Here is an 8,757-nt window from a genome sequence, read left to right on the forward strand (position 1 = left end):
CAGGTTATTTGTGAATCTATCTTTGGTGGCTGGAACAATAGTTCTGCCCGGACGATAACGCGGAGCCATATAGTTAATATCAGTAATATGCAGCATGCACGATACAAGGAAATGGTCAGTAACATCATCACTTTGAGGTACGATATCTATATCAGTAAGATCAATTCCATGCGATATAATTAAATCTAGCGTATGATTATTAAAAAGATGAGTGGACCCGGTGACGTTTTGCTTGACTCCAAAAGAGTTTATTAGGTCAGTAAAAGCAAGTCCTAATGCATCATTTGTATTATCAACGTGAATGTTAAAATCTCAGACAATTGGTGCTTTATCAACAGTAACCAATAGGTCTGAGAGGAAATCTGCTAAATCTTTTAGACAGCCCTTCTCTGATTTGGTTTTGTTGCAACAGGAATAATTTTTAAAGCTGTTGAATAATCTAGAGGAAGCATCAAATAATACTTTCTATAATATGGGTACTTTTTTTTTCAACAAAATTATTGTATGTTTGATGATTTTTTTTTTTTTGATGAAACAATTTAATAGTTCTCCCTGTAGAAACGTGATTTGTGCCTATAATACTTTTAAAAAATAATTAAAGTTTCAGCGACATAATTTATAAAAATGCATCAGAAAGACATAGCTCTATACATCAGGGTTCATTTTTATTTCCTTTCACATTTCTCTGTTTTTATGACTAACTGAAAATAAACCACTTTTACTTTTATTTCAGAGTCAACTGAAGAAAATGAGGAGAATGAAGAATTGAGTGAAGTTGAGGAAAGAAATCATGTCAAAAGTAGAGAAAAACCTTCGAGTTACTCTCAAACTAAACAGAAAGGTTTAAAGAAAAGAAGAGCTATGAAATCTTTCACCTGCACTCAGTGTGGAAAGAGTTTCACACGCAAACATCATTTTGATGTTCACATCAACATGAGAGTTCATACTGGAGAGAAACCGTACATGTGTGATCAGTGCGGGAAGAGTTTTGCACAATCATCAAACCTTAAGAGACACATGAACATCCACACTGCGAGAAGCTGTACACATGTGATCAAAGCAGCAAAACATTTTTGAAAGCTTCAAACCTGAAGACACACCTGAGAGTTCATACAAAGGAGAAGCCACATTCATGTTCTTTGTGTGGAAAGAGCTTTTCACATCTACAAAGTTTGAAAGTACATCAGAAAATACATACTGGTGTGAGAGAGAACATTTGCTTTGAGTGTGAAAAGACTTTTACTTCAGCAAAGTGTTTAACACTGCATGAGAGGATTCACACTGGAGAGAAACCTTACAAGTGTTCACACTGTGACAAGAGATTCAGTAATTCATCAAATCTGAAAACACACGAGAGGATTCACACTGGAGAGAAACCGTATCACTGCACTGCATGTGGGAAGTGTTTCAGTCATTCATCTGCTCTACACAGTCATACAAAAAACAATCACAATAAGTAGAAAAGTAGTAAAGTTCAGTTGATGTGTATGTTGTGCTGATCTAGAGCACAGATGTGGTTTCTTCAGAGTTTTGTCTGATCAAAGAGCAGTTGTTCAGTGTTTTTTCAGCTCTGTGTTCATGTAGTAATAGATTCATGTGATGAAGAGAAATACAGTGATTCCCACAGCAGTGCAGATCCTCACAGAACTGGTCTATAATTTGAAGCTTTTGAGTGATCCTTTCCAGGCTTTCCAATTGGAATTATCACTCCGTGTTTCCAAGAGGTAGGGAGTTTTCCTAACTCCCATATCTATACTGCTTCATATCCTTGAACCACAAAGCTTCAATTAGGCTTTAACCACGATTCTTGTACACATATTATTTGAGGTTTAACCTTAAAATCATCAATCCATTTTTTGAATTCTTGTCCATTTGATATTAAACTTCTTGCATTCCACTGCAAGATTAAAAATACCATTAAGAACCTCCACATACTGCCTGGGGGTTAGTAGCATGCATTTTCAGTTTCTCATTTATCTGTTCTACTATTATTCCTTCTACATTCAGATACTTTTATGCCACTCTTAAGATTATTCTTGTTCTTTCAGTTCTACTTTCAGTCTGTGCAGAGCAGTTAACTACTTCTACGATGAACGTAACAAATGCCAACTTATCAGTCATGAACTTATCTGCATTTTCTTTTCCCTGATTCGGACGCTAATTTCTCCTTTTCGAGTCTGCAGCTGTTTCTTCTGCTACTTCCTTTTTTTCTCTCATCTGAACTTTCTTGATTGCCTCTGCATATGTTAATCCTTCCGTTATCTTAACATTTTGAACTTTGACCGCATTTTTCCTGATCTGACAACCTCCATACCCCGCACCGTGTTCTCCCCCGCAGTTGCAGCATTTAGGTTTCACACTTTCCATATTCATGATCCCCCCCACATTTAGTACAGCGTTGCTTTCTTTCTGCATACTGTAGCCACATGTCCATATTTTTGACACTTAAAACACCTTAGCGGGGGTGGAATGTAAGGTCGAACTACATAGCTCATAAATCCTAAAAACACTCTTTCCGGCAATTTTTCTTCATCAAAATGTACCATTACAGAAAGACTGTCCATCCTCTCTTTGTCTCGGGTATATTTCAGCCTCCTCGCATCTATCACTTTTGCTCCTGAAATGCTTTTCTTAATCGTATCTATTGATACATTCGTTGGTATTCCAGTAATAACTCCTCTCATCCATTTCTTTTCTCCCATAACTTGACTAGTAACCTTTTGCCCTAAAATAGTCTTAATCCCTAGAGCAGCCTTTTGTTGTTTACTGTCTTTGCAGAAAATTATCATTTTTCTATCTCGCAACATCTTAGCACTTTCAATATTTCCTACTATTTCCTTCAGTGATTTTGTCAATTTCAAGGGATTTCAAACTACTTGCTTCTTCCGACATAAACTTCACCGATACCTTAAACTCCTCCTTTCTTGTTCTCATCTGATGACATTCTCTCTCACTTTCTGTTCCAGATGTTTGGCTCCAATATTTCCTTCTTTTCCGCTTTTCTACTAAAGTCCACTTACTACTTTTGTTTCTTTCATTTCCCCCGCCATCTACATCCTCCAAATCCGGATCACTTCCGGACTCTATTCCACTTCCGTCCATCTTGGCCTCAGTCACAACCCAGTGTCCCTCAGAAGACTCGGCGCTGACTGACTGAGTGAGCGTTGGTGAAGACGTCATCACCGCGAGGCGGGATCATCAAAAAAACGCCAAATTATATTTAAAACGTCAAAACATCTATAAAACAACACATTAAATAAAAACAAGGGTTACTGACATAGACTAGCATTTGAATTAATTTAGATATATTTAACACTATTCGCTTGTTTTGTGTTTGATGGGAAATAAAACCAAAAGCTGAAGATATGTTTGTGGTGTATTCATTAGTTTATGCAAATATACGCGATCACTATGAACTGACGCGACAGACGGTGATTAACCTTATTCTTTTGTCTCTATAAAACAAATACACACAAAGACAATTACAATTCTTATTGTTAATCATATATGGGTCTACTAACAGTTTTTGGGGGTCTATCACAACCACAAACAATCGTGATATAATATAAAGACAGGATTATTATTTTTTTATTTCGTTTTTTTTTTAACCATTGCATTATGGTGTATGGTATGGCATTACCATGTTATTACCGTATTCTTGAAGTGACGTAAATAGTAAGGTGATTATGCAATACCATCGTAAAATTAATTCCCACCTGACTATGGTAAAGTATACCTGGCGCGGACGGAGCTGAAGTGTCCCGGGCTGCTGATGATGAGCTGCTGGACTGAGATCAGAACCAGAATCCACAGCAGAAACCCGAACCCGAGCAGCAGAATCACCGCTGAACTCTCGCCCATCAGCGGCTTGTGTTCGCGGCTCTGGAGCGCGTTCAGAGCGGCCTCCTCCTCATCACTGTCCCGCTGCTGCTGCTGGTTCTGTTCAGCTCTGGTTCTACGGACCGTTGAGTCTCTCTCGCTGAGCTGCATAATCTCTGGATCGCTCATTGTGCTCTGAACGAGAAGAGAGAGGCTCGCTCAGACCTGGAGCAGGCAGTTTTACCAGTTTTACGCCCCTGTTGTTCCTTATGCGTCCAGTAGAGGGGGCTGTACAGTACCCACCCAGATAGCAAGAACGTTTGGGCCAAATGTGGCTGATAGCTGTCACATTTGGCCTAGGTATGGCATGGCTGAGCACATATGGGCCAAACTTTAACCGTATATGTTTTGCCATTGATTTAGAATTGGAGGGAATTTTCTTGGATGACAATTTTATTGAGGTATATGGTCCAGATGATAGCGCACAACTGAGAGCCATATGTAGCTTGGCTATGGCACACCATGGAATATGTTAACATATGGTTAACATTTGGCTTTTATTTGGAAAAACACATATAAACTGCTGGCAGGTTAGTGGCAGTCCACATCTCAGCCCATTCAACAATGCTATTGGTTGCTTTGTGTCTTGCCTTATTCCTATTGGTGGATTACTGAGATTTTGAAAATATATCCGTTATTTCCCGCTCTGCTTCCTCTTTCAGTCGCCGTTAAAAAAGAAGAAGAAGCCCAGACACATTCTTATGAAGGTAAGTGCAGTTTTGGTGTTTTACATGTTTTCTAGGGGTGTAATGGTACACTTATTCGTACCGAAAAGTGTACCGAACAAATACAGTGTAATTTTAACCACTGCACGCGCGGAACTTAATCCGTTTCAATTCATAGCCGTGAATAAATCTTCACTATACATTATATTTCTATACTTTACATTCTTTGTTCTTTTCGATAAGAAACAAAGTCTCATTTTTAAAATTATGTATATTTTATCAGGAAATTAAATCCGTAAATGCCGTCTTGACACTCTTTGATGTGGCTGACAGACCGCTGCAAGCGGAAGTGCAGAGATACGAGCCTTCGAACAGACCAGTCGAAACGAATATAGGCCTAAGAGGTATGTTGAATAATCGCTAAAGTTATTATTCGTGCAACGTGGCAACATTTATAATTAAATGATTAGCTAAGGTCCGTGTAACGCTTCACAATTCAATTTTCAGACCAAATGCAAAAATGAAACCAAACATAAAAATGTTTTTCAGCTAGTTCATAAATGAACAATTGCTATTTTATTTCCTTCTTTTAAATTGTACTTTTGCTAAATTGTGACTTCATAAATTATCATTTGAATAAATACAATCTAAACAATTTTCTATTTTTCCATTTTTTTATCTTACAATTTGTGCTGTGGGCTGTACCATTAGCGCGGGTGTGTGGCCGCAGACTGTTTCACAAACGCTTAACGTGGCTTAATGTATCCTACTAAAACAGTGACACTGGAGGACACACCTTATTAATAATAAACATATAGGCTACAGACAAGCAGAATAGCCCAGAATATGAAAGCAAATTGCGCTAAATTGCACATTAAGTGTTTTGTGCCCCACTGAAAACCTTAAAGGGGTCATATGATGCGATATCAATTTTTCCTTTCTCTTTGGAGTGTTACAAGCTCTTGGTGCATAAAGAAGATCTGTAAAGTTGCAAAGACTAAAGTCTCAAATCCAAAGAGATATTCTTTATGTTCAATGTTCAATTTATTTATAAAGCACTTTAAAACAACAACTACAGTTACATTGATCCAATCACACAATAGAGTAAACGCGTCATTAGAAAACCACAGTCACAAAACATTGAAAGCATGGGAAAAAATATAAGTTTTTAAAAGACTTTTAAACTCAGACACTGAAGAAGCTATTCTGATGGATAATGGCAAATTGTTCCATAGCTTGGGGCCAGCAACAGCAAAGGCTCTGTCACCCCTGCATTTCAATCTAGCTCTGGGAACCAAAAGCCGATGCTTAGTCTGTGATCTGAGTGATCTAGCTGGAATGTGTACTATAATCAACTCAGAGAGATATGGAGGAGCAAGGTTGTGTAGAGCTTTGTACACGAATAGCAAAATTTTGAATTGGATGCGATAATTAATCGGTAATCAGTGCAATGAACGCAAGATAGGCGTGATGTGATTCCTTCTGCGACTGCCTGTGAGCAAACGAGCAGCCGCGTTTTGGACAAGTTGCAGACGATGAATAGATGAGACAGGCAGCCCATAATATAGCGAGTTGCAGTAGTCAAGTCGCGAAGAATGCATGAATGACAATCTCAAAACTCTTCCTGCTTAGGAAGGGTTTAACTTTTGCTAATCTTCGCAGATGGTAAAAGCTAGCACTCACAGTAGAATTAATTTGTTTGTTCAGCTTTAGGTCACTGTACAGTATGAAGCCCAGATGACCTCAGCAGAGCAATATGGGGAAAGAGAGCCCAGATCAGCGGTGCTCAGATCAGTTTTCTCGTTAGGCCTAAACGGAACAATTTGAGTTTTATCGTCATTCAAATGCAAAAAATTATTGGTAAGCCATGTTTTCAATTCTTGGAGACAGGCTGTTAGTTGGTATAATGCAGACTTGTCATTGCGCTTAAGTGGTATGTAAAGCTGGGTATCATCGGCATTGCAGTGATATGACACATCGAATCTCCTAAGGATTGAACCAATGGGTAACATATACAGCGAGAACAATAATGGTTCTAAAGTTGATCCTTGAGGAACACCACATGAAGAATATGCTACAGAAGATGAATATTGCCCAGTACTGACTGAAAATCTTCTGTTAGACAAAAAGGACCGAAACCAGTCAAGTACAGTACAACTGATTTTTGTAATTTGAACAGTATTTTACTGTAATATGTACAGTAAGATACTGTAAAATGTGTATACAGTATTTTACTGTAAACAGCAAAGGATTATGGGAAAATATACGGTCACTACTGTATTTCCTCACTACTGTTAATCAATTTACAGTAGTGAACTTGCCCGCGAAAAACTGACCAATGGCAAGGGAGATTTATTTTTTGACTGTTTGGTTGAAGTGGCCAATCTGTCCATAAAAGGACAAAAGAGAAATGTTAACCTCAACAGCGAATTAACGTGAAATACTGAGGTAACGTTAAAGTGCGTTAGGCAACATCACTGTTTCAGTGGAGATTTTAAACAGTATTTTCTAGTACTTCTTTCGTTTGTTATTTTCAGATTTCTAGTCTGGATGTAGCCTGCAACGTCGGAGGTGTATTTTGGATCCTCTTCTTGTGAATACCACAGATAGTATCGATGATAACATCAACTGGTAAGTTAATAATGTCAGTTAGCTGAAGTTAACTAACTTAGTTGAACAAAGAGAAGCATAGTAAGTTATCTTCTCTAATGTTACTCTGCCTCTTTATCGCAAGCAAGGTAATTATCTTCAAATGCTATTTAAGTCAGAAAGTGTGTACCAATGTCGTATGTAACTTTAGAGACGGTCCCTAAATTCAGTGACAGACCTAACGTTAACATAAAACAGCGAGCTAACAACCTAACGTTACTGAGGAAAACTGAGTTAAGAAACACCACTGTTAAAAACATCTTATGTATTTTATTTTCAAGCTTGTGGTCATGTCGTCTGCATCGGAGGTGTATTGGAGTCTTTTCCTGTGATTGCCGTTGTAGCGGTGCTAACAACAGGTGAGCTTCCATCAACTTTACTAACGTTAATGTTACTAAATTAGCCAAATTAGCCTCTAGCTGCTGTTCTCCACTAACTGACAGAACAGGTTGACTTTTTAAAGAGAGGAACATTCTAGCAATATATTAATATAGCAAGTTTTGCTGATAAATATTACAAATGTTTATTTTATTAAAATGTAAATTCTGTTACTATACGGCAGTTTTTTTCTGATCATAAACTACAGTAACACAAAATGATGTTGTGACTGTTACAGGAGATTTCTCCAAGCAAAAACAGGATCCTGACTATGAGAGGCAGAATCATCATACAGCCAGCTGTCCGTTTTACAGAAATGCAGAATTAGGTAACACAACATACATTTAGTTTTACTTTGCATTTACATTTATGCATTTGCCAGATGCTTTTATCCTAAGCAAGTTACATTGTATTTAAAGTACACATTTTATTAAGTTATTCATTCCCTGGGAGTCTAACAGGGGCGGCACTAGGGGTGGGCTAAGGGGGCTGAAGCCCCAAATGTTTTTATTACAGTGTCTTATGCACATCAAGATTGAGTTTTCATGCGCATTCTAATTATTTATATTAAACCAGCACTTAAACAGCAAAATGCAGCTGCTTCAGGTATCTTTAACTTACTGTAGCCTATAAATTCATAATACCGATTTCACTATCTGTCAAAATTTGATTATTATTACTGCATAGCATCAAATATAGATTTTTAAGTAGGCCTATTATATGTACAGACTTTCTTGGACACACACGCATTTAGAGCGATTATATGAACAGATTGGTTAGCCTGGTCTGTGGCAGGCTTTACTAAGAGTCAGGGCAACAAAATTCAATAAACAAGAAGTTAATATTAAGAATAGCTAATATTAAAATAATAAGTGATTTAAATTGTGAAGAAAATATTGTTTTTTTGCTCTATTTCGCAAAAACGGTTCTAAACAAAGCCATGTTGTGCATCTCTTCACACAGCAGTGTTTCATTACAGAATTAATTTACCTGTTTTGAACGACTTAAAACAGTCGACTTAAACTGTCTCTTTAAAAATAAAAAATTAAGCCACTTAGCCAATGTAACTTTTCAGCATAGCCTATTTTATTTAAAAGTGACCTGACATGTAGAGGGAAGTCGTGGCCTAATGGTTAGAGAGTCGGACTCGTAACCCAAAGGTTGTGGGTTCGAGTCTCGCACCGGC

The sequence above is a fragment of the Sinocyclocheilus anshuiensis genome, unplaced genomic scaffold, assembly GCF_001515605.1.
Source record: "Sinocyclocheilus anshuiensis isolate Anshui unplaced genomic scaffold, SAMN03320099.WGS_v1.1 scaffold2717, whole genome shotgun sequence".
NCBI lineage: Eukaryota > Metazoa > Chordata > Actinopteri > Cypriniformes > Cyprinidae > Sinocyclocheilus > Sinocyclocheilus anshuiensis.